Raw genomic sequence first — 26947 nt, forward strand, 5'->3', positions numbered from 1 at the left:
TTCTGATTCTTGTCTCCTCCCAGAATATCAGCATACCTTCAGGCATCAACCATCTAAACCACACCCCTTTCTGGTATAATTTATTCGCTAATTGCGAATAATTTTTTCTTTTTTCTCTAATCTTCTTAGGGATCTGCTTCAGAATGGTTATCTCCATATCATGATATGTCAATGCTTGCCCCCTTTGTACACCCAGAATTTCATCTCTTGTGGTTTTTCTAAGGAATTTAATGTGAACCTCCCTGGGTACATTGTGTGTTCTAGCATAAGCTGAGTTCACTCTATAAACCAGATCTATATCCCACCCCATCTGTTGTTTTTCTTTGTGTGTATAGTCAGCCAGAATGTTTGTCATGATGTCCCTTATATTTTCCCCATCTTCTTCTATAACATTTTGAAATCTAAGATAATAGGACATTCTCTCAAATTCTAATTTCATCTGTTGGATGTCAAGATCTTTGTTCCCTTTCTGCACAGCTTCCACACACCCCCTCACCTCCTCCACCCCCCCTTCCACAAGATTCAGTCTTTGTGAGTTCTTATATATTTGGGCTTGATTTTCTTTAATTTCATCTTTCATTTCCCTTAGCTGTTTCTTGATTTCCTCCTGGCCCTGTAAAATTTGTTGAAGCATTTGTTGAAAGTCCATCTCTGTAGTCTTATGTTGCATCAGTTCTGTTATCTTTGACTGTGTGGCTGGACTGGATGTTGCGGATGTTGGAGCAGAAGTGGCAAAGCCAGATTTTCCAGGAGGGGGTCTTTTAGATGCCATCCTTTATAACGTTAAAAGTTCAGTCCAAATATGAAGTAAGCAGTTAGAAAAGAAGGGTAGCCAGGTGAATCCGGGAGCATAAGAACCAGGCAGAAGAGAGTCTCTCCAATAAGTCTGGCAATAGATAGAAAATTTCCCCTAGAAGGTTGAAAAAATACCAATCCACAAGAGGTTCCTCTGGGAGACACGGAGACAAAGACCGGAAGCCTGAATTTTAAAGGTGGAGTCAGGTTTCAGAGTTCATAAAGACAACGGAAGTGTGCCATCTTGCCCTGCCAGTTTTGGGCACAGAGGCGTAACAAAGTTTTAAAAAGCTCCAAAAGTCCTCAAATCATTGTAATATGTAAAATTAAATTGAAAAGAAAATCATCTCAGCCTAAGTGACGCTTCATTCGTTGGCTCTCCCCCCTCCTCCTTCCCCGGGGGCTGAGAGCAAAATTGTTTCTTGCCGCTTGTCCAAGGGGGGGGGAAGCCCCCCTCCCTCCAGCCGCACCTCCAAAATGCTCCGAAAGCTATTTTAAAGTTTTAAAAGCTGAATAAATCTTCATGCAAAGTAAGGGATGAAGAGAGAGGCAACCTCACCGCACCGCAGCTGCTTCCTTCAATTGTAGCATTCTCCAGTCGGCTTGTAGCGAGGCGCGAGGCGTGGAAACGCGATGCGCCCTCCGAGCTTGCTCCCCGGTGCCTTGGGCGCGCGAGAGAGCTCCCGCCGGCTGCCGCCGCTGCAGAAGACCTCCGCGATGCCGCCCCTCCGGCAGGACCCCTCTGCGGGGTGTCCTGTGCCCCCCAAGGAGTGGGGAAGCCCACCGGGGAGCCGGAGCGGGCAAAGGGCTGCCCGTCGCCGCCGCCGCCGGAACCGGAACCAGAAACGTAACTTTTGACCCAGAGCTCAGTTTCGAACCACATGCATATGTTAGTGGTGTCCTGAGTCGGGGAAGCTAAAAAACCACTCCATTCGCTGATCTGAGCTTTCCCTGAGGAGATATACCAAAGATAAATTCAGAATTGGCAAAAGATCCCAATTCAGCCAGAAACGTAACTTTTGACCCAGAGCTCAGTTTCGAACCACATGCATATGTTAGTGGTGTCCTGAGTCGGGGAAGCTAAAAAACAACTCTATTCGTTGATCTGAGCTTTCCCTCAGGAGAAACACCAAAGATAATATCAGAATTGGCAAAAGATCCCAATTCAGCCAGAAACGTAACTTTTGACCCAGAGCTCAGTTTCGAACCACATGCATATGTAAGTGGTGTCCTGAGTCCGGGAAGCTAAAAAACAACTCCATTCGTTGATCTGAGCTTTCCCTCAGGAGAAACACCAAAGATAATATCAGAATTGGCAAAAGATCACAATTCAGCCAGAAACGTAACTTTTGACCCAGAGCTCAGTTTCAAACCACATGCTTATGTTAGTGGTGTCCTGAGTCGGGGAAGCTAAAAAACCACTCCTTTAGCTGATCTGAGCTTTCCCTGAGGAGATACACCAAAGCTTATATCAGAATTGGCAAAAGATCCCAATTCAGCCAGAAACTTAACTTTAGATCCAGAGCTCAGTTTCCAACCACATGCATATGTTAGTGGTGTCCTGAGTCGGGGAAGCTAAAAAAACACTCCATTCGCTGATCTGAGCTCTCCCTGAGGAGATACATCAAAGATAAAATCAGAATTTTCAAAAGAGTCCAATTCTGCCAGAAAGGTACCTTTTGACCCAGAGCTCAGTTTCGAACCACATGTATATGTTAGTGGTGTCCTGAGTCGGGGAAGCTAAAAAACAACTCCATTCACTGATCTGAGCTTTCCCTGAGGAGTTAGACCAAAGATAATATCAGAATTGGCAAAAGATCCCAATTCAGCCAGAAACGTAACTTTTGACCCAGAGCTCAGTTTCGAACCACATGCATATGTTAGTGGTGTCCTGAGTCGGGGAAGCTAAAAAAGCACTCCATTCGTTGATCTGAGCTTTCCCTGAGGAGTTAGACCAAAGCTTATATCAGAATTGGCAAAAGATCCCAATTCAGCCAGAAACGTAACTTTTGACCCAGAGCTCAGTTTCGAACCACATGCATAAGTTAGTGGTGTCCTGAGTCGGGGAAGCTAAAAAACAACTCCATTCGCTGATCTGAGCTTTCCCTGAGGAGATACACGAAAGATAATATCAGAATTGGCAAAAGATCCCAATTCAGCCAGAAACGTAACTTTTGACCCAGTGCTCAGATTCGAACCACATGCATATGTTAGTGGTGTCCTGAGTCGGGGAAGCTAAAAAACCACTCCTTTCGCTGATCTGAGCTTTCCCTGAGGAGATACACCAAAGCTTATATCAGAATTGGCAAAAGATCCCAATTCAGCCAGAAACTTAAATTTAGATCCAGAGCTCAGTTTCCAACCACATGCATATGTTAGTGGTGTCCTGAGTCGGGGAAGCTAAAAAACCACTCAATTCGCTGATCTGAGCTCTCCCTGAGGAGATACATCAAAGATAAAATCAGAATTGGCAAAAGAGTCCAATTCTGCCAGAAACGTACCTTTTGACCCAGAGCTCAGTTTCGAACCACATGTATATGTTAGTGGTGTCCTGAGTCGGGGAAGCTAAAAAACAACTCCATTCACTGATCTGAGCTTTCCCTGAGGAGTTAGACCAAAGATAAAATCAGAATTGGCAAAAGATCCCAATTCAGCCAGAAACGTAACTTTTGACCCAGAGCTCAGTTTCGAACCACATGCATATGTTAGTGGTGTCCTGAGTCGGGGAAGCTAAAAAACCACTCCATTCGCTGATCTGAGCTTTCTCTGAGGAGTTAGACCAAAGCTTATATCAGAACTGGCAAAAGATCCCAATTCAGCCAGAAACGTAACTTTTGACCCAGAGCTCAGTTTCGAACCACATGCATATGTTAGTGGTGTCCTGAGTCGGGGAAGCTAAAAAACCACTCCTTTCGCTGATCTGAGCTTTCCCTGAGGAGATACACCAAAGCTTATATCAGAATTGGCAAAAGATCCCAATTCAGCCAGAAACGTAACTTTTGACCCAGAGCTCAGTTTCGAACCACATGCATATGTTAGTGGTGTCCTGAGTCGGGGAAGCTAAAAAACAACTCCTTTCGCTGATCTGAGCTTTCCCTGAGGAGAGACACCAAAGCTTATATCAGAATGGCTAAAGAGCCCAATTCAGTCAGAAACGTAACTTTTGACTCAGAGCTCAGTTTCGAATAACATACATATGGTAGTGGTGTCCTGAGTTGGGGAAGCAAAAAACCACTACATTCCCTGATCTAAGCTTTCCCTGAGGAGTTTGACCAAAGCTTATATCAGAATTAGCAAAAGAGCCCAATTCAGCCATAAAAGTAACTTTTGACCCAGAGCTCAGTTTCGAACAAATTTTAGTAGTATCCTGAGTCGGGGAAGCGAAAAAACCACTCCATTCGCTGATCTGAGCTTTCCCAGAGGAGTTTGACCAAAGCTTATATCAGAATTGGCAAAAGAGCCCAATTCAGTCAATAACGTAACTTTTGACCCCGAGCTCAGTTTCGAACAACATACAAATTTTAGTAGTATCCTGAGTCGGGGAAGCTAAAAAACCACTCCATTCGCTGATCTGAACTTTCCCTGAGGAGTTAGACCAAAGCTTAAATCAGAATGTCAAAAGAGCCCAATTCAGCCAGAAACGTAACTTTTGACCCAGAGCTCAGTTTCAAACAACATACAAATGTTAGTCGTGTCCTGAGTCGGGGAAGCTAAAAAACCACTCCCTTCGCTAATCTGAGCTTTTCCTGAGGAGTTAAACCAAAGCTTAAATCAGAATGGCAAAAGAGCCCAATTCAGCCAGAAACGTAACTTTTGACCCAGAGCTCAGTTTCGAATAACATACATATGTTAGTGGTGTCCTGAGTCGGGGAAGCTAAAAAACAACTCCTTTCGCTGATCTGAGCTTTCCCTGAGGAGAGACACCAAAGCTTATATCAGAATGGCTAAAGAGCCCAATTCAGTCAGAAACGTAACTTTTGACTCAGAGCTCAGTTTCGAATAACATACATATGGTAGTGGTGTCCTGAGTCGGGGAAGCAAAAAACCACTACATTCGCTGATCTAAGCTTTCCCTGAGGAGTTTGACCAAAGCTTATATCAGAATTAGCAAAAGAGCCCAATTCAGCCATAAAAGTAACTTTTGACCCAGAGCTCAGTTTCGAACAAATTTTAGTAGTATCCTGAGTCGGGGAAGCGAAAAAACCACTCCATTCGCTGATCTGAGCTTTCCCAGAGGAGTTTGACCAAAGCTTATATCAGAATTGGCAAAAGAGCCCAATTCAGTCAATAACGTAACTTTTGACCCCGAGCTCAGTTTCGAACAACATACAAATTTTAGTAGTATCCTGAGTCGGGGAAGCTAAAAAACCACTCCATTCGCTGATCTGAACTTTCCCTGAGGAGTTAGACCAAAGCTTAAATCAGAATGTCAAAAGAGCCCAATTCAGCCAGAAACGTAACTTTTGACCCAGAGCTCAGTTTCGAACAACATACAAATGTAAGTGGTGTCCTGAGTCGGGGAAGCTAAAAAACAACTCCATTCGTTGATCTGAGCTTTCCCTCAGGAGAAACACCAAAGATAATATCAGAATTGGCAAAAGATCACAATTCAGCCAGAAATGTAACTTTTGACCCACAGCTCAGTTTCGAACCACATGCATATGTTAGTGGTGTCCTGAGTCGGGGAAGCTAAAAAACCACTCCATTCGCTGATCTGAGCTTTCCCTGAGGAGTTAGACCAAAGCTTATATCAGAATTGGCAAAAGAGCCCAATTCAGCCAGAAACGTAACTTTTGACCCAGAGCTCAGTTTGGAACCACAAGCATATGTTAGTGGTGTCCTGAGTCGGGGAAGCTAGAAAACCACTCCATTCGCTGATCTGAGCTTTCCCTGAGGAGATACACCAAAGCTTATATCAGAATTGGCAAAAGAGCCCAATTCAGCCAGAAACGTAACTTTTGACCCAGAGCTCAGTTTCGAACCACATGCATATGTTAGTGGTGTCCTGAGTCGGGGAAGCTAAAAAACCACTCCATTCGCTGATCTGAGCTTTCCCTGAGGAGATATACCAAAGATAAATTCAGAATTGGCAAAAGATCCCAATTCAGCCAGAAACGTAACTTTTGACCCAGAGCTCAGTTTCGAACCACATGCATATGTTAGTGGTGTCCTGAGTCGGGGAAGCTAAAAAACAACTCTATTCGTTGATCTGAGCTTTCCCTCAGGAGAAACACCAAAGATAATATCAGAATTGGCAAAAGATCCCAATTCAGCCAGAAACGTAACTTTTGACCCAGAGCTCAGTTTCGAACCACATGCATATGTAAGTGGTGTCCTGAGTCCGGGAAGCTAAAAAACAACTCCATTCGTTGATCTGAGCTTTCCCTCAGGAGAAACACCAAAGATAATATCAGAATTGGCAAAAGATCACAATTCAGCCAGAAACGTAACTTTTGACCCACAGCTCAGTTTCGAACCACATGCATATGTTAGTGGTGTCCCGAGTCGGGGAAGCTAAAAAACAACTCCATTCGTTGATCTGAGCTTTCCCTGAGGAGTTAGACCAAAGCTTATATCAGAACTGCCAAAAGATCCCAATTCAGCCAGAAACGTAACGTTTGACCCAGAGCTCAGTTTCGAACCACATGCATATGTTAGTGGTGTCCTGAGTCGGGGAAGCTAAAAAACAACTCCATTCGTTGATCTGAGCTTTCCCTCAGGAGAAACACCAAAGATAATATCAGAATTGGCAAAAGATCCCAATTCAGCCAAAAACGTAACTTTTGACCCAGAGCTCAGTTTCGAACCACATGCATATGTTAGTGGTGTCCTGAGTCGGGGAAGCTAAAAAACCACTCCATTCGCTGATCTGAGCTTTCCCTGAGGAGTTAGACCAAAGCTTATATCAGAATTGGCAAAAGAGCCCAGTTCAGCCAGAAACGTAACTTTTGACCCAGAGCTCAGTTTCGAACCACATGCATATGTTAGTGGTGTCCTGAGTCGGGGAAGCTAAAAAACAACTCCATTCGTTGATCTGAGCTTTCCCTCAGGAAAAACACCAAAGATAATATCAGAATTGGCAAAAGATCCCAATTCAGCCAGAAACGTAATTTTTGACCCAGAGCTCAGTTTCGAACCACATGCATATGTTAGTGGTGTCCTGAGTCGGGGAAGCTAAAAAACAACTCCATTCGTTGATCTGAGCTTTCCCTCAGGAGAAACACCAAAGATAATATCAGAATTGGCAAAAGAGCCCAATTCAGCCAGAAACGTAACTTTTGACCCAGAGCTCAGTTTCGAACCACATGCATATGTTAGTGGTGTCCTGAGTCGGGGAAGCTAAAAAAACCACTCCATTCGCTGATCTGAGCTTTCCCTGAGGAGATACATCAAAGCTTATATCAGAATTGGAAAAAGAGCCCAATTCAGCCAGAAACGTAACTTTTGACCCAGAGCTCAGTTTCGAACCACATGCATATGTTAGTGGTGTCCTGAGTCGGGGAAGCTAAAAAACAACTCCATTCGTTGATCTGAGCTTTCCCTCAGGAAAAACACCAAAGATAATATCAGAATTGGCAAAAGATCCCAATTCAGCCAGAAACGTAATTTTTGACCCAGAGCTCAGTTTCGAACCACATGCATATGTTAGTGGTGTCCTGAGTCGGGGAAGCTAAAAAACAACTCCATTCGTTGATCTGAGCTTTCCCTCAGGAGAAACACCAAAGATAATATCAGAATTGGCAAAAGAGCCCAATTCAGCCAGAAACGTAACTTTTGACCCAGAGCTCAGTTTCGAACCACATGCATATGTTAGTGGTGTCCTGAGTCGGGGAAGCTAAAAAACAACTCCATTCGTTGATCTGAGCTTTCCCTCAGGAGAAACACCAAAGATAATATCAGAATTGGCAAAAGAGCCCAATTCAGCCAGAAACGTAACTTTTGACCCAGAGCTCAGTTTCGAACCACATGCATAAGTTAGTGGTGTCCTGAGTCGGGGAAGCTAAAAAACAACTCCATTCGCTGATCTGAGCTTTCCCTGAGGAGATACACGAAAGATAATATCAGAATTGGCAAAAGATCCCAATTCAGCCAGAAACATAACTTTTGACCCAGAGCTCAGTTTCGAACCACATGCATAAGTTAGTGGTGTCCTGAGTCGGGGAAGCTAAAAAACAACTCCATTCACTGATCTGAGCTTTCCCTGAGGAGTTAGACCAAAGATAAAATCAGAATTGGCAAAAGATCCCAATTCAGCCAGAAACATAACTTTTGACCCAGAGCTCAGTTTCGAACCACATGCATATGTTAGTGGTGTCCTGAGTCGGGGAAGCTAAAAAACAACTCCATTCGTTGATCTGAGCTTTCCCTCAGGAAAAACACCAAAGATAATATCAGAATTGGCAAAAGATCCCAATTCAGCCAGAAACGTAATTTTTGACCCAGAGCTCAGTTTCGAACCACATGCATATGTTAGTGGTGTCCTGAGTCGGGGAAGCTAAAAAACAACTCCATTCGTTGATCTGAGCTTTCCCTCAGGAGAAACACCAAAGATAATATCAGAATTGGCAAAAGAGCCCAATTCAGCCAGAAACGTAACTTTTGACCCAGAGCTCAGTTTCGAACCACATGCATATGTTAGTGGTGTCCTGAGTCGGGGAAGCTAAAAAAACCACTCCATTCGCTGATCTGAGCTTTCCCTGAGGAGATACATCAAAGCTTATATCAGAATTGGAAAAAGAGCCCAATTCAGCCAGAAACGTAACTTTTGACCCAGAGCTCAGTTTCGAACCACATGCATATGTTAGTGGTGTCCTGAGTCGGGGAAGCTAAAAAACAACTCCATTCGTTGATCTGAGCTTTCCCTCAGGAAAAACACCAAAGATAATATCAGAATTGGCAAAAGATCCCAATTCAGCCAGAAACGTAATTTTTGACCCAGAGCTCAGTTTCGAACCACATGCATATGTTAGTGGTGTCCTGAGTCGGGGAAGCTAAAAAACAACTCCATTCGTTGATCTGAGCTTTCCCTCAGGAGAAACACCAAAGATAATATCAGAATTGGCAAAAGAGCCCAATTCAGCCAGAAACGTAACTTTTGACCCAGAGCTCAGTTTCGAACCACATGCATATGTTAGTGGTGTCCTGAGTCGGGGAAGCTAAAAAACAACTCCATTCGTTGATCTGAGCTTTCCCTCAGGAGAAACACCAAAGATAATATCAGAATTGGCAAAAGAGCCCAATTCAGCCAGAAACGTAACTTTTGACCCAGAGCTCAGTTTCGAACCACATGCATAAGTTAGTGGTGTCCTGAGTCGGGGAAGCTAAAAAACAACTCCATTCGCTGATCTGAGCTTTCCCTGAGGAGATACACGAAAGATAATATCAGAATTGGCAAAAGATCCCAATTCAGCCAGAAACATAACTTTTGACCCAGAGCTCAGTTTCGAACCACATGCATAAGTTAGTGGTGTCCTGAGTCGGGGAAGCTAAAAAACAACTCCATTCACTGATCTGAGCTTTCCCTGAGGAGTTAGACCAAAGATAAAATCAGAATTGGCAAAAGATCCCAATTCAGCCAGAAACATAACTTTTGACCCAGAGCTCAGTTTCGAACCACATGCATATGTTAGTGGTGTCCTGAGTCGGGGAAGCTAAAAAACCACTCCATTCGCTGATGTGAACTTTCCCTGAGGAGTTAGACCAAAGCTTATATCAGAACTGGCAAAAGATCCCAATTCAGCCAGAAACGTAACTTTTGACCCAGAGCTCAGTTTCGAACCACATGCTTATGTTAGTGGTGTCCTGAGTCGGGGAAGCTAAAAAACCACTCCTTTAGCTGATCTGAGCTTTCCCTGAGGAGATACACCAAAGCTTATATCAGAATTGGCAAAAGATCCCAATTCAGCCAGAAACTTAACTTTAGATCCAGAGCTCAGTTTCCAACCACATGCATATGTTAGTGGTGTCCTGAGTCGGGGAAGCTAAAAAAACACTCCATTCGCTGATCTGAGCTCTCCCTGAGGAGATACATCAAAGATAAAATCAGAATTTTCAAAAGAGTCCAATTCTGCCAGAAAGGTACCTTTTGACCCAGAGCTCAGTTTCGAACCACATGTATATGTTAGTGGTGTCCTGAGTCGGGGAAGCTAAAAAACAACTCCATTCACTGATCTGAGCTTTCCCTGAGGAGTTAGACCAAAGATAATATCAGAATTGGCAAAAGATCCCAATTCAGCCAGAAACGTAACTTTTGACCCAGAGCTCAGTTTCGAACCACATGCATATGTTAGTGGTGTCCTGAGTCGGGGAAGCTAAAAAAGCACTCCATTCGTTGATCTGAGCTTTCCCTGAGGAGTTAGACCAAAGCTTATATCAGAATTGGCAAAAGATCCCAATTCAGCCAGAAACGTAACTTTTGACCCAGAGCTCAGTTTCGAACCACATGCATAAGTTAGTGGTGTCCTGAGTCGGGGAAGCTAAAAAACAACTCCATTTGCTGATCTGAGCTTTCCCTGAGGAGATACACGAAAGATAATATCAGAATTGGCAAAAGATCCCAATTCAGCCAGAAACGTAACTTTTGACCCAGTGCTCAGATTCGAACCACATGCATATGTTAGTGGTGTCCTGAGTCGGGGAAGCTAAAAAACCACTCCTTTCGCTGATCTGAGCTTTCCCTGAGGAGATACACCAAAGCTTATATCAGAATTGGCAAAAGATCCCAATTCAGCCAGAAACTTAAATTTAGATCCAGAGCTCAGTTTCCAACCACATGCATATGTTAGTGGTGTCCTGAGTCGGGGAAGCTAAAAAACCACTCAATTCGCTGATCTGAGCTCTCCCTGAGGAGATACATCAAAGATAAAATCAGAATTGGCAAAAGAGTCCAATTCTGCCAGAAACGTACCTTTTGACCCAGAGCTCAGTTTCGAACCACATGTATATGTTAGTGGTGTCCTGAGTCGGGGAAGCTAAAAAACAACTCCATTCACTGATCTGAGCTTTCCCTGAGGAGTTAGACCAAAGATAAAATCAGAATTGGCAAAAGATCCCAATTCAGCCAGAAACGTAACTTTTGACCCAGAGCTCAGTTTCGAACCACATGCATATGTTAGTGGTGTCCTGAGTCGGGGAAGCTAAAAAACCACTCCATTCGCTGATCTGAGCTTTCTCTGAGGAGTTAGACCAAAGCTTATATCAGAACTGGCAAAAGATCCCAATTCAGCCAGAAACGTAACTTTTGACCCAGAGCTCAGTTTCGAACCACATGCATATGTTAGTGGTGTCCTGAGTCGGGGAAGCTAAAAAACCACTCCTTTCGCTGATCTGAGCTTTCCCTGAGGAGATACACCAAAGCTTATATCAGAATTGGCAAAAGATCCCAATTCAGCCAGAAACGTAACTTTTGACCCAGAGCTCAGTTTCGAACCACATGCATATGTTAGTGGTGTCCTGAGTCGGGGAAGCTAAAAAACAACTCCTTTCGCTGATCTGAGCTTTCCCTGAGGAGAGACACCAAAGATTATATCAGAATGGCTAAAGAGCCCAATTCAGTCAGAAACGTAACTTTTGACTCAGAGCTCAGTTTCGAATAACATACATATGGTATTGGTGTCCTGAGTTGGGGAAGCAAAAAACCACTACATTCGCTGATCTAAGCTTTCCCTGAGGAGTTTGACCAAAGCTTATATCAGAATTAGCAAAAGAGCCCAATTCAGCCATAAAAGTAACTTTTGACCCAGAGCTCAGTTTCGAACAAATTTTAGTAGTATCCTGAGTCGGGGAAGCGAAAAAACCACTCCATTCGCTGATCTGAGCTTTCCCAGAGGAGTTTGACCAAAGCTTATATCAGAATTGGCAAAAGAGCCCAATTCAGTCAATAACGTAACTTTTGACCCCGAGCTCAGTTTCGAACAACATACAAATTTTAGTAGTATCCTGAGTCGGGGAAGCTAAAAAACCACTCCATTCGCTGATCTGAACTTTCCCTGAGGAGTTAGACCAAAGCTTAAATCAGAATGTCAAAAGAGCCCAATTCAGCCAGAAACGTAACTTTTGACCCAGAGCTCAGTTTCAAACAACATACAAATGTTAGTCGTGTCCTGAGTCGGGGAAGCTAAAAAACCACTCCCTTCGCTAATCTGAGCTTTTCCTGAGGAGTTAAACCAAAGCTTAAATCAGAATGGCAAAAGAGCCCAATTCAGCCAGAAACGTAACTTTTGACCCAGAGCTCAGTTTCGAATAACATACATATGTTAGTGGTGTCCTGAGTCGGGGAAGCTAAAAAACAACTCCTTTCGCTGATCTGAGCTTTCCCTGAGGAGAGACACCAAAGCTTATATCAGAATGGCTAAAGAGCCCAATTCAGTCAGAAACGTAACTTTTGACTCAGAGCTCAGTTTCGAATAACATACATATGGTAGTGGTGTCCTGAGTCGGGGAAGCAAAAAACCACTACATTCGCTGATCTAAGCTTTCCCTGAGGAGTTTGACCAAAGCTTATATCAGAATTAGCAAAAGAGCCCAATTCAGCCATAAAAGTAACTTTTGACCCAGAGCTCAGTTTCGAACAAATTTTAGTAGTATCCTGAGTCGGGGAAGCGAAAAAACCACTCCATTCGCTGATCTGAGCTTTCCCAGAGGAGTTTGACCAAAGCTTATATCAGAATTGGCAAAAGAGCCCAATTCAGTCAATAACGTAACTTTTGACCCCGAGCTCAGTTTCGAACAACATACAAATTTTAGTAGTATCCTGAGTCGGGGAAGCTAAAAAACCACTCCATTCGCTGATCTGAACTTTCCCTGAGGAGTTAGACCAAAGCTTAAATCAGAATGTCAAAAGAGCCCAATTCAGCCAGAAACGTAACTTTTGACCCAGAGCTCAGTTTCGAACAACATACAAATGTTAGTCGTGTCCTGAGTCGGGGAAGCTAAAAAACCACTCCCTTCGCTAATCTGAGCTTTTCCTGAGGAGTTAAACCAAAGCTTAAATCAGAATGGCAAAAGAGCCCAATTCAGCCAGAAACGTAACTTTTGACCCAGAGCTCAGTTTCGAATAACATACATATGTTAGTGGTGTCCTGAGTCGGGGAAGCTAAAAAACCACTCCATTTGCTGATCTGAGCTTTCCCTGAGGAGTTAGACCAAAGCTCATATCAGAATTGGCAAAAGAGCCCAATTCAGCCAGAAACGTAACTTTTGACCCAGAGCTCAGTTTCGAATAACATACATATGTTAGTGGTGTCCTGAGTCAGGGAAGCTAAAAAAAACGACTCCATTCGCTGATCTGAGCTTTCACTGAGGAGTTAGACCAAAGCTTAAATCAGAATGTCAAAAGAGCCCAATTCAGCCAGAAACGTAACTTTTGACCCAGAGCTCAGTTTCGAACAACATACAAATGTTAGTGGTGTCCTGAGTCGGGGAAGCTAAAAAACCACTCCCTTCGCTAATCTGAGCTTTTCCTGAGGAGTTAAACCAAAGCTTAAATCAGAATGGCAAAAGAGCGCATATCAGCCAGAAACGTAACTTTTGACCCAGAGCTCAGTTTCGAATAACATACATATGTTAGTGGTGTCCTGAGTCGGGGAAGCTAAAAAACCATTCCATTCGCTGATCTGAGCTTTCCCTGAGGAGATACACCAAAGCTAAAATCAGAATTGGCAAAAGAGCCCAATTTAGCCAGAAACGTAACTTTTGACCCAGAGTTCAGTTTCGAACAACATACAAATTTTAGTAGTATCCTGAGTGGGGGAAGCTAAAAAACCACTCCATTCACTGATCTGAACTTTCCCTGAGGAGTTAGACCAAAGCTTATATCAGAATTGGCAAAAGAGCCTGATTCAGCCAGATACGTAACTTTTGACCCAGAGCTCAGATTCGAACCACATGCATAAGTTAGTGGTGTCCTGAGTCGGGGAAGCTAAAAAACAACTCCATTCGCTGATCTGAGCTTTCCCTGAGGAGATACACGAAAGATAATATCAGAATTGGCAAAAGATCCCAATTCAGCCAGAAACGTAACTTTTGACCCAGTGCTCAGATTCGAACCACATGCATATGTTAGTGGTGTCCTGAGTCGGGGAAGCTAAAAAACCACTCCCTTCGCTAATCTGAGCTTTCCCTGAGGAGTTAGACCAAAGCTTATATCAGAATTGGCAAAAGATCCCAATTCAGCCAGAAACGTAACTTTTGACCCAGAGCTCAGTTTCGAACCACATGCATAAGTTAGTGGTGTCCTGAGTCGGGGAAGCTAAAAAACAACTCCATTCGCTGATCTGAGCTTTCCCTGAGGAGATACACGAAAGATAATATCAGAATTGGCAAAAGATCCCAATTCAGCCAGAAACATAACTTTTGACCCAGTGCTCAGATTCGAACCACATGCATATGTTAGTGGTGTCCTGAGTCGGGGAAGCTAAAAAACCACTCCTTTCGCTGATCTGAGCTTTCCCTGAGGAGATACACCAAAGCTTATATCAGAATTGGCAAAAGATCCCAATTCAGCCAGAAACTTAACTTTAGATCCAGAGCTCAGTTTCCAACCACATGCATATGTTAGTGGTGTCCTGAGTCGGGGAAGCTAAAAAACCACTCAATTCGCTGATCTGAGCTCTCCCTGAGGAGATACATCAAAGATAAAATCAGAATTGGCAAAAGAGTCCAATTCTGCCAGAAACGTACCTTTTGACCCAGAGCTCAGTTTCGAACCACATGTATATGTTAGTGGTGTCCTGAGTCGGGGAAGCTAAAAAACAACTCCATTCACTGATCTGAGCTTTCCCTGAGGAGTTAGACCAAAGATAAAATCAGAATTGGCAAAAGATCCCAATTCAGCCAGAAACGTAACTTTTGACCCAGAGCTCAGTTTCGAACCACATGCATATGTTAGTGGTGTCCTGAGTCGGGGAAGCTAAAAAACCACTCCATTCGCTGATCTGAGCTTTCTCTGAGGAGTTAGACCAAAGCTTATATCAGAACTGGCAAAAGATCCCAATTCAGCTAGAAACGTAACTTTTGACCCAGAGCTCAGTTTCGAACCACATGCATATGTTAGTGGTGTCCTGAGTCGGGGAAGCTAAAAAACCACTCCTTTCGCTGATCTGAGCTTTCCCTGAGGAGATACACCAAAGCTTATATCAGAATTGGCAAAAGATCCCAATTCAGCCAGAAACGTAACTTTTGACCCAGAGCTCAGTTTCGAACCACATGCATATGTTAGTGGTGTCCTGAGTCGGGGAAGCTAAAAAACAACTCCTTTCGCTGATCTGAGCTTTCCCTGAGGAGAGACACCAAAGCTTATATCAGAATGGCTAAAGAGCCCAATTCAGTCAGAAACGTAACTTTTGACTCAGAGCTCAGTTTCGAATAACATACATATGGTAGTGGTGTCCTGAGTCGGGGAAGCAAAAAACCACTACATTCGCTGATCTAAGCTTTCCCTGAGGAGTTTGACCAAAGCTTATATCAGAATTAGCAAAAGAGCCCAATTCAGCCATAAAAGTAACTTTTGACCCAGAGCTCAGTTTCGAACAAATTTTAGTAGTATCCTGAGTCGGGGAAGCGAAAAAACCACTCCATTCGCTGATCTGAGCTTTCCCAGAGGAGTTTGACCAAAGCTTATATCAGAATTGGCAAAAGAGCCCAATTCAGTCAATAACGTAACTTTTGACCCCGAGCTCAGTTTCGAACAACATACAAATTTTAGTAGTATCCTGAGTCGGGGAAGCTAAAAAACCACTCCATTCGCTGATCTGAACTTTCCCTGAGGAGTTAGACCAAAGCTTAAATCAGAATGTCAAAAGAGCCCAATTCAGCCAGAAACGTAACTTTTGACCCAGAGCTCAGTTTCGAACAACATACAAATGTTAGTCGTGTCCTGAGTCGGGGAAGCTAAAAAACCACTCCCTTCGCTAATCTGAGCTTTTCCTGAGGAGTTAAACCAAAGCTTAAATCAGAATGGCAAAAGAGCCCAATTCAGCCAGAAACGTAACTTTTGACCCAGAGCTCAGTTTCGAATAACATACATATGTTAGTGGTGTCCTGAGTCGGGGAAGCTAAAAAACAACTCCTTACGCTGATCTGAGCTTTCCCTGAGGAGAGACACCAAAGCTTATATCAGAATGGCTAAAGAGCCCAATTCAGTCAGAAACGTAACTTTTGACTCAGAGCTCAGTTTCGAATAACATACATATGGTAGTGGTGTCCTGAGTCGGGGAAGCAAAAAACCACTACATTCGCTGATCTAAGCTTTCCCTGAGGAGTTTGACCAAAGCTTATATCAGAATTAGCAAAAGAGCCCAATTCAGCCATAAAAGTAACTTTTGACCCAGAGCTCAGTTTCGAACAAATTTTAGTAGTATCCTGAGTCGGGGAAGCGAAAAAACCACTCCATTCGCTGATCTGAGCTTTCCCAGAGGAGTTTGACCAAAGCTTATATCAGAATTGGCAAAAGAGCCCAATTCAGTCAATAACGTAACTTTTGACCCCGAGCTCAGTTTCGAACAACATACAAATTTTAGTAGTATCCTGAGTCGGGGAAGCTAAAAAACCACTCCATTCGCTGATCTGAACTTTCCCTGAGGAGTTAGACCAAAGCTTAAATCAGAATGTCAAAAGAGCCCAATTCAGCCAGAAACGTAACTTTTGACCCAGAGCTCAGTTTCGAACAACATACAAATGTTAGTCGTGTCCTGAGTCGGGGAAGCTAAAAAACCACTCCCTTCGCTAATCTGAGCTTTTCCTGAGGAGTTAAACCAAAGCTTAAATCAGAATGGCAAAAGAGCCCAATTCAGCCAGAAACGTAACTTTTGACCCAGAGTTCAGTTTCGAATAACATACATATGTTAGTGGTGTCCTGAGTCGGGGAAGCTAAAAAACCACTCCATTTGCTGGTCTGAGCTTTCCCTGAGGAGTTAGACCAAAGCTCATATCAGAATTGGCAAAAGAGCCCAATTCAGCCAGAAACGTAACTTTTGACCCAGAGCTCAGTTTCGAATAACATACATATGTTAGTGGTGTCCTGAGTCAGGGAAGCTAAAAAACCATTCCATTTGCTGATCTGAGCTTTCCCTGAGGAGATACACCAAAGCTAAAATCAGAATTGGCAAAAGAGCCCAATTTAGCCAGAAACGTAACTTTTGACCCAGAGCTCAGTTTCGAACCACATGCATATGTTAGTGGTGTCCTGAGTCGGGGAAGTTAAAAAAGCACTCCATTCGTTGATCTGAGCTTTCCCTGAGGAGTTAGACCAAAGCTTATATCAGAATTGGCAAAAGAGCCCAATTCAGCCAGAAACGTAACTTTTGACAAGGAGCTCAGTTTCGAACCACATGCATATGTTAGTGGTGTCCTGAGTCGGGGAAGCTAAAAAACAACTCCTTTCGCTGATCTGAGCTTTCCCTGAGGAGAGACACCAAAGCTTATATCAGAATGGCTAAAGAGCCCAATTCAGTCAGAAACGTAACTTTTGACTCAGAGCTCAGTTTCGAATAACATACATATGGTAGTGGTGTCCTGAGTCGGGGAAGCAAAAAACCACTACATTCGCTGATCTAAGCTTTCCCTGAGGAGTTTGACCAAAGCTTATATCAGAATTAGCAAAAGAGCCCAATTCAGCCATAAAAGTAACTTTTGACCCAGAGCTCAGTTTCGAACAAATTTTAGTAGTATCCTGAGTCGGGGAAGCGAAAAAACCACTCCATTTGCTGATCTGAGCTTTCCCTGAGGAGTTAGACCAAAGCTCATATCAGAATTGGCAAAAGAGCCCAATTCAGCCAGAAACGTAACTTTTGACAAGGAGCTCAGTTTCGAACCACATGCATATGTTAGTGGTGTCCTGAGTCGGGGAAGCTAAAAAACAACTCCTTTCGCTGATCTGAGCTTTCCCTGAGGAGAGACACCAAAGCTTATATCAGAATGGCTAAAGAGCCCAATTCAGTCAGAAACGTAACTTTTGACTCAGAGCTCAGTTTCGAATAACATACATATGGTAGTGGTGTCCTGAGTCGGGGAAGCAAAAAACCACTACATTCGCTGATCTAAGCTTTCCCTGAGGAGTTTGACCAAAGCTTATATCAGAATTAGCAAAAGAGCCCAATTCAGCCATAAAAGTAACTTTTGACCCAGAGCTCAGTTTCGAACAAATTTTAGTAGTATCCTGAGTCGGGGAAGCGAAAAAACCACTCCATTTGCTGATCTGAGCTTTCCCTGAGGAGTTAGACCAAAGCTCATATCAGAATTGGCAAAAGAGCCCAATTCAGCCAGAAAAGTAACTTTTGACCCAGAGCTCAGTTTCGAATAACATACATATGGTAGTGGTGTCCTGAGTCGGGGAAGCAAAAAAACACTCCATTCGCTGATCTAAGCTTTCCCTGAGGAGTTTGACCAAAGCTTATATCAGAATTAGCAAAAGAGCCCAATTCAGCCATAAAAGTAACTTTTGACCCAGAGCTCAGTTTCGAACAAATTTTAGTAGTATCCTGAGTCGGGGAAGCGAAAAAACCACTCCATTTGCTGATCTGAGCTTTCCCTGAGGAGTTAGACCAAAGCTCATATCAGAATTGGCAAAAGAGCCCAATTCAGCCAGAAACGTAACTTTTGACAAGGAGCTCAGTTTCGAACCACATGCATATGTTAGTGGTGTCCTGAGTCGGGGAAGCTAAAAAACAACTCCTTTCGCTGATCTGAGCTTTCCCTGAGGAGAGACACCAAAGCTTATATCAGAATGGCTAAAGAGCCCAATTCAGTCAGAAACGTAACTTTTGACTCAGAGCTCAGTTTCGAATAACATACATATGGTAGTGGTGTCCTGAGTCGGGGAAGCAAAAAACCACTACATTCGCTGATCTAAGCTTTCCCTGAGGAGTTTGACCAAAGCTTATATCAGAATTAGCAAAAGAGCCCAATTCAGCCATAAAAGTAACTTTTGACCCAGAGCTCAGTTTCGAACAAATTTTAGTAGTATCCTGAGTCGGGGAAGCGAAAAAACCACTCCATTTGCTGATCTGAGCTTTCCCTGAGGAGTTAGACCAAAGCTCATATCAGAATTGGCAAAAGAGCCCAATTCAGCCAGAAAAGTAACTTTTGACCCAGAGCTCAGTTTCGAATAACATACATATGGTAGTGGTGTCCTGAGTCGGGGAAGCAAAAAAACACTCCATTTGCTGATCTGAGCTTTCCCTGAGGAGTTAGACCAAAGCTCATATCAGAATTGGCAAAAGAGCCCAATTCAGCCAGAAACGTAACTTTTGACAAGGAGCTCAGTTTCGAACCACATGCATATGTTAGTGGTGTCCTGAGTCGGGGAAGCTAAAAAACAACTCCTTTCGCTGATCTGAGCTTTCCCTGAGGAGAGACACCAAAGCTTATATCAGAATGGCTAAAGAGCCCAATTCAGTCAGAAACGTAACTTTTGACTCAGAGCTCAGTTTCGAATAACATACATATGGTAGTGGTGTCCTGAGTCGGGGAAGCAAAAAACCACTACATTCGCTGATCTAAGCTTTCCCTGAGGAGTTTGACCAAAGCTTATATCAGAATTAGCAAAAGAGCCCAATTCAGCCATAAAAGTAACTTTTGACCCAGAGCTCAGTTTCGAACAAATTTTAGTAGTATCCTGAGTCGGGGAAGCGAAAAAACCACTCCATTTGCTGATCTGAGCTTTCCCTGAGGAGTTAGACCAAAGCTCATATCAGAATTGGCAAAAGAGCCCAATTCAGCCAGAAAAGTAACTTTTGACCCAGAGCTCAGTTTCGAATAACATACATATGGTAGTGGTGTCCTGAGTCGGGGAAGCAAAAAAACACTCCATTCGCTGATCTAAGCTTTCCCTGAGGAGTTTGACCAAAGCTTATATCAGAATTAGCAAAAGAGCCCAATTCAGCCATAAAAGTAACTTTTGACCCAGAGCTCAGTTTCGAACAAATTTTAGTAGTATCCTGAGTCGGGGAAGCGAAAAAACCACTCCATTTGCTGATCTGAGCTTTCCCTGAGGAGTTAGACCAAAGCTCATATCAGAATTGGCAAAAGAGCCCAATTCAGCCAGAAACGTAACTTTTGACAAGGAGCTCAGTTTCGAACCACATGCATATGTTAGTGGTGTCCTGAGTCGGGGAAGCTAAAAAACAACTCCTTTCGCTGATCTGAGCTTTCCCTGAGGAGAGACACCAAAGCTTATATCAGAATGGCTAAAGAGCCCAATTCAGTCAGAAACGTAACTTTTGACTCAGAGCTCAGTTTCGAATAACATACATATGGTAGTGGTGTCCTGAGTCGGGGAAGCAAAAAACCACTACATTCGCTGATCTAAGCTTTCCCTGAGGAGTTTGACCAAAGCTTATATCAGAATTAGCAAAAGAGCCCAATTCAGCCATAAAAGTAACTTTTGACCCAGAGCTCAGTTTCGAACAAATTTTAGTAGTATCCTGAGTCGGGGAAGCGAAAAAACCACTCCATTTGCTGATCTGAGCTTTCCCTGAGGAGTTAGACCAAAGCTCATATCAGAATTGGCAAAAGAGCCCAATTCAGCCAGAAAAGTAACTTTTGACCCAGAGCTCAGTTTCGAATAACATACATATGGTAGTGGTGTCCTGAGTCGGGGAAGCAAAAAAACACTCCATTCGCTGATCTAAGCTTTCCCTGAGGAGTTTGACCAAAGCTTATATCAGAATTAGCAAAAGAGCCCAATTCAGCCATAAAAGTAACTTTTGACCCAGAGCTCAGTTTCGAACAAATTTTAGTAGTATCCTGAGTCGGGGAAGCGAAAAAACAACTCCTTTCGCTGATCTGAGCTTTCCCTGAGGAGTTAGACCAAAGCTTAAATCAGAATGTCAAAAGAGCCCAATTCAGCCAGAAACGTAACTTTTGACCCAGAGCTCAGTTTCGAACAACATACAAATGTTAGTGGTGTCCTGAGTCGGGGAAGCTAAAAAACCACTCCCTTCGCTAATCTGAGCTTTTCCTGAGGAGTTAAACCAAAGCTTAAATCAGAATGGCAAAAGAGCGCAATTCAGCCAGAAACGTAACTTTTGACCCAGAGCTCAGTTTCGAATAACATACATATGTTAGTGGTGTCCTGAGTCGGGGAAGCTAAAAAACCATTCCATTCGCTGATCTGAGCTTTCCCTGAGGAGATACACCAAAGCTAAAATCAGAATTGGCAAAAGAGCCCAATTTAGCCAGAAACGTAACTTTTGACCCAGAGTTCAGTTTCGAACAACATACAAATTTTAGTAGTATCCTGAGTGGGGGAAGCTAAAAAACCACTCCATTCACTGATCTGAACTTTCCCTGAGGAGTTAGACCAAAGCTTATATCAGAATTGGCAAAAGAGCCTAATTCAGCCAGATACGTAACTTTTGACCCAGAGCTCAGATTCGAACCACATGCATATGTTAGTGGTGTCCTGAGTCGGGGAAGCTAAAAAACCACTCCTTTCGCTGATCTGAGCTTTCCCTGAGGAGATACACCAAAGCTTATATCAGAATTGGCAAAAGATCCCAATTCAGCCAGAAACGTAACTTTTGACCCAGAGCTCAGTTTCGAACCACATGCATATGTTAGTGGTGTCCTGAGTCGGGGAAGCTAAAAAACAACTCCTTTCGCTGATCTGAGCTTTCCCTGAGGAGAGACACCAAAGCTTATATCAGAATGGCTAAAGAGCCCAATTCAGTCAGAAACGTAACTTTTGACTCAGAGCTCAGTTTCGAATAACATACACATGGTAGTGGTGTCCTGAGTCGGGGAAGCAAAAAACCACTACATTCGCTGATCTAAGCTTTCCCTGAGGAGTTTGACCAAAGCTTATATCAGAATTAGCAAAAGAGCCCAATTCAGCCATAAAAGTAACTTTTGACCCAGAGCTCAGTTTCGAACAAATTTTAGTAGTATCCTGAGTCGGGGAAGCGAAAAAACCACTCCATTCGCTGATCTGAGCTTTCCCAGAGGAGTTTGACCAAAGCTTATATCAGAATTGGCAAAAGAGCCCAATTCAGTCAATAACGTAACTTTTGACCCCGAGCTCAGTTTCGAACAACATCCAAATTTTAGTAGTATCCTGAGTCGGGGAAGCTAAAAAACCACTCCATTCGCTGATCTGAACTTTCCCTGAGGAGTTAGACCAAAGCTTAAATCAGAATGTCAAAAGAGCCCAATTCAGCCAGAAACGTAACTTTTGACCCAGAGCTCAGTTTCGAACAACATACAAATGTTAGTCGTGTCCTGAGTCGGGGAAGCTAAAAAACCACTCCCTTCGCTAATCTGAGCTTTTCCTGAGGAGTTAAACCAAAGCTTAAATCAGAATGGCAAAAGAGCCCAATTCAGCCAGAAACGTAACTTTTGACCCAGAGCTCAGTTTCGAATAACATACATATGTTAGTGGTGTCCTGAGTCAGGGAAGCTAAAAAACCACTCCATTTGCTGATCTGAGCTTTCCCTGAGGAGTTAGACCAAAGCTCATATCAGAATTGGCAAAAGAGCCCAATTCAGCCAGAAACGTAACTTTTGACCCAGAGCTCAGTTTCGAATAACATACATATGTTAGTGGTGTCCTGAGTCAGGGAAGCTAAAAAAAACGACTCCATTCGCTGATCTGAGCTTTCACTGAGGAGTTAGACCAAAGCTTAAATCAGAATGTCAAAAGAGCCCAATTCAGCCAGAAACGTAACTTTTGACCCAGAGCTCAGTTTCGAACAACATACAAATGTTAGTGGTGTCCTGAGTCGGGGAAGCTAAAAAACCACTCCCTTCGCTAATCTGAGCTTTTCCTGAGGAGTTAAACCAAAGCTTAAATCAGAATGGCAAAAGAGCGCAATTCAGCCAGAAACGTAACTTTTGACCCAGAGCTCAGTTTCGAATAACATACATATGTTAGTGGTGTCCTGAGTCGGGGAAGCTAAAAAACCATTCCATTCGCTGATCTGAGCTTTCCCTGAGGAGTTAGACCAAAGCTTATATCAGAATTGGCAAAAGAGCCTAATTCAGCCAGATACGTAACTTTTGACCCAGAGCTCAGATTCGAACCACATGCATATGTTAGTGGTGTCCTGAGTCGGGGAAGCTAAAAAACCACTCCATTCGTTGATCTGAGCTTTCCCTGAGGAGTTAGACCAAAGCTTATATCAGAATTGGCAAAAGATCCCAATTCAGCCAGAAACGTAACTTTTGACCCAGAGCTCAGTTTCGAACCACATGCATATGTTAGTGGTGTCCTGAGTCGGGGAAGTTAAAAAAGCACTCCATTCGTTGATCTGAGCTTTCCCTGAGGAGTTAGACCAAAGCTTATATCAGAATTGTCAAAAGATCCCAATTCAGCCAGAAACGTAACTTTTGACCCAGAGCTCAGTTTTGAACCACATGCATATGTTAGTGGTGTCCTGAGTCGGGGAAGCTAAAAAACAACTCCATTCGCTGATCTGAGCTTTCCCTGAGGTGATACACCAAAGATAAAATCAGAATTGGCAAAAGAGCCCAATTCAGCCAGAAACGTAACTTTTGACAAGGAGCTCAGTTTCGAACCACATGCATATGTTAGTGGTGTCCTGAGTCGGGGAAGCTAAAAAACAACTCCTTTCGCTGATCTGAGCTTTCCCTGAGGAGAGACACCAAAGCTTATATCAGAATGGCTAAAGAGCCCAATTCAGTCAGAAACGTAACTTTTGACTCAGAGCTCAGTTTCGAATAACATACATATGGTAGTGGTGTCCTGAGTCGGGGAAGCTAAAAAATGACTCCATTCGCTGATCTAAGCTTTCCCTGAGGAGTTTGACCAAAGCTTATATCAGAATTAGCAAAAGAGCCCAATTCAGCCATAAAAGTAACTTTTGACCCAGAGCTCAGTTTCGAACAAATTTCAGTATTATTCTGAGTCGGGGAAGCGAAAAAACCACTCCATTCGCTGATCTGAGCTTTCCCTGAGGAGTTAGACCAAAGCTTATATCAGAATTGGCCAAAGAGCCCAATTCAGCCATAAACGTAACTTTTGACCCAGAGCTCAGTTTCAAATAACATACATATGTTAATGGTGTCCTGTGTCGGGGAAGCTAAAAAAACCACTCCATTCGCTGATCTGAGCTTTCCCTGAAGAGTTAGACCAAAGCTTATATCAGAATTGGCAAAAGAGCCCAATTCAGCCAGAAACGTAACTTTTGACCCAGAGCTCAGTTTCGAATAACATACATATGTTAGTGGTGTCCTGTGTCGGGAAAGGTAAAAAAACCACTCCATTCGCTGATCTGAGCTTTCCCTGAGGAGTTAGACCAAAGCTTAAATCAGAATGTCAAAAGAGCCCAATTCAGCCAGAAACGTAACTTTTGACCCAGAGCTCAGTTTCGAACAACATACAAATGTTAGTGGTGTCCTGAGTCGGGGAAGCTAAAAAACCACTCCCTTCGCTAATCTGAGCTTTTCCTGAGGAGTTAAACCAAAGCTAAAATCAGAATTGGCAAAACAGCCCAATTTAGCCAGAAACGTAACTTTTGACCCAGAGTTCAGTTTCGAACAACATACAAATTTTAGTAGTATCCTGAGTGGGGGAAGCTAAAAAACCACTCCATTCCCTGATCTGAACTTTCCCTGAGGAGTTAGACCAAAGCTTATATCAGAATTGGCAAAAGAGCCCAATTCAGCCAGATACGTAACTTTTGACCCAGAGCTCAGTTTCGAACCACATGCATATGTTAGTGGTGTCCTGAGTCAGGGAAGCTAAAAAAACCACTCCATTCGCTGATCTGAGCTTTCCCTGAGGACTTAGACCAAAGCTTACATCAGAAGGGCTAAAGAGCCCAATTCAGCCAGAAACGTAACTTTTGACTCAGAGCTCAGTTTCGAATAACATACATATAGTAGTGGTGTCCTGAGTCGGGGAAGCAAAAAACCACTCCATTCGCTGATCTAAGCTTTCCCTGAGGAGTTTGACCAAAGCTTATATCAGAATTAGCAAAAGAGCCCAATTCAGCCATAAAAGTAACTTTTGACCCAGAGCTCAGTTTCGAACAAATTTTAGTAGTATCCTGAGTCGGGGAAGCGAAAAAACCACTCCATTTGCTGATCTGAGCTTTCCCTGAGGAGTTAGACCAAAGCTTATATCAGAATTGGCAAAAGAGCCCAATTCAGCCAGAAAAGTAACTTTTGACCCAGAGCTCAGTTTTGAATAACATACATATGGTAGTGGTGTCCTGAGTCGGGGAAGCAAAAAACCACTCCATTCGCTGATCTAAGCTTTCCCTGAGGAGTTAGACCAAAGCTTATATCAGAATTGGCAAAAGAGCCCAATTTAGCCAGAAACATAACTTTTGACCCAGAGTTCAGTTTCGAACAACATACAAATTTTAGTAGTATCCTGAGTCGGGGAAGCTAAAAAACCACTCCATTCACTGATCTGAGCTTTCCCTGAGGAGTTAGACCAAAGCTCATATCAGAATTGGCAAAAGAGCCCAATTCAGCCAGAAAAGTAACTTTTGACCCAGAGCTCAGTTTCGAATAACATACATATGGTAGTGGTGTCCTGAGTCGGGGAAGCAAAAAACCACTCCATTCGCTGATCTAAGCTTTCCCTGAGGAGTTTGACCAAAGCTTATATCAGAATTAGCAAAAGAGCCCATTTCAGCCATAAAAGTAACTTTTGACCCAGAGCTCAGTTTCGAACAAATTTTAGTAGTATCCTGAGTCAGGGAAGCGAAAAAACCACTCCATTTGCTGATCTGAGCTTTCCCTTAGGAGTTAGACCAAAGCTCATATCAGAATTGGCAAAAGAGCCCAATTCAGCCAGAAACGTAATTTTTGACCCAGAGCTCAGTTTCGAATAACATACATATGTTAGTGGTGTCCTGAGTCGGGGAAGCTAAAAAACCATTCCATTCGCTGATCTGAACTTTCCCTGAGGAGATACACCAAAGCTAAAATCAGAATTGGCAAAAGATCCCAATTTAGCCAGAAACGTAACTTTTGACCCAGAGTTCAGTTTCGAACAACATACAAATTTTAGTAGTATCCTGAGTGGGGGAAGCTAAAAAACCACTCCATTCACTGATCTGAGCTTTCCCTGAGGAGTTAGACCAAAGCTCATATCAGAATTGGCAAAAGAGCCCAATTCAGCCAGAAAAGTAACTTTTGACCCAGAGCTCAGTTTCGAATAACATACATATGGTAGTGGTGTCCTGAGTCGGGGAAGCAAAAAACCACTCCATTCGCTGATCTAAGCTTTCCCTGAGGAGTTTGACCAAAGCTTATATCAGAATTGGAAAAAGAGCCCATTTCAGCCATAAAAGTAACTTTTGACCCAGAGCTCAGTTTCGAACAAATTTTAGTAGTATCCTGAGTCGGGGAAGCGAAAAAACCACTCCATTTGCTGATCTGAGCTTTCCCTGAGGAGTTAGACCAAAGCTTAAATCAGAATGTCAAAAGAGCCCAATTCAGCCAGAAACGTAACTTTTGACCCAGCGCTCAGTTTCGAACAACATACAAATGTTAGTGGTGTCCTGAGTCGGGGAAGCTAAAAAACCACTCCCTTCGCTAATCTGAGCTTTTCCTGAGGAGTTAGACCAAAGCTTAAATCAGAATGGCAAAAGAGCCCAATTCAGCCAGAAACGTAACTTTTGACCCAGAGCTCAGTTTCGAATAACATACATATGTTAGTGGTGTCCTGAGTCGGGGAAGCTAAAAAACCATTCCATTCGCTGATCTGAACTTTCCCTGAGGAGATACACCAAAGCTAAAATCAGAATTGGCAAAAGAGCCCAATTTAGCCAAAAACGTAACTTTTGACCCAGAGTTCAGTTTCGAACAACATACAAATTTTAGTAGTATCCTGAGTGGGGGAAGCTAAAAAACCACTCCATTCACTGATCTGAACTTTCCCTGAGGAGTTAGACCAAAGCTTATATCAGAATTGGCAAAAGAGCCCAATTCAGCCAGATACGTAAATTTTGTCCCAGAGCTCAGTTTCGAACCACATGCATATGTTAGTGGTGTCCTGAGTCGGGGAAGCTAAAAAACCACTCCCTTCGCTAATCTGAGCTTTTCCTGAGGAGTTAGACCAAAGCTTAAATCAGAATGGCAAAAGAGCCCAATTCAGCCAGAAAATTAACTTTTGACCCAGAGCTCAGTTTCGAATAACATACATATGGTAGTGGTGTCCTGAGTCGGGGGAGCAAAAAAC

The sequence above is a fragment of the Natrix helvetica genome (assembly GCF_964273705.1).
Source record: "Natrix helvetica genome assembly, chromosome: 6".
Classification (NCBI taxonomy): Eukaryota; Metazoa; Chordata; class Lepidosauria; order Squamata; family Natricidae; genus Natrix; species Natrix helvetica.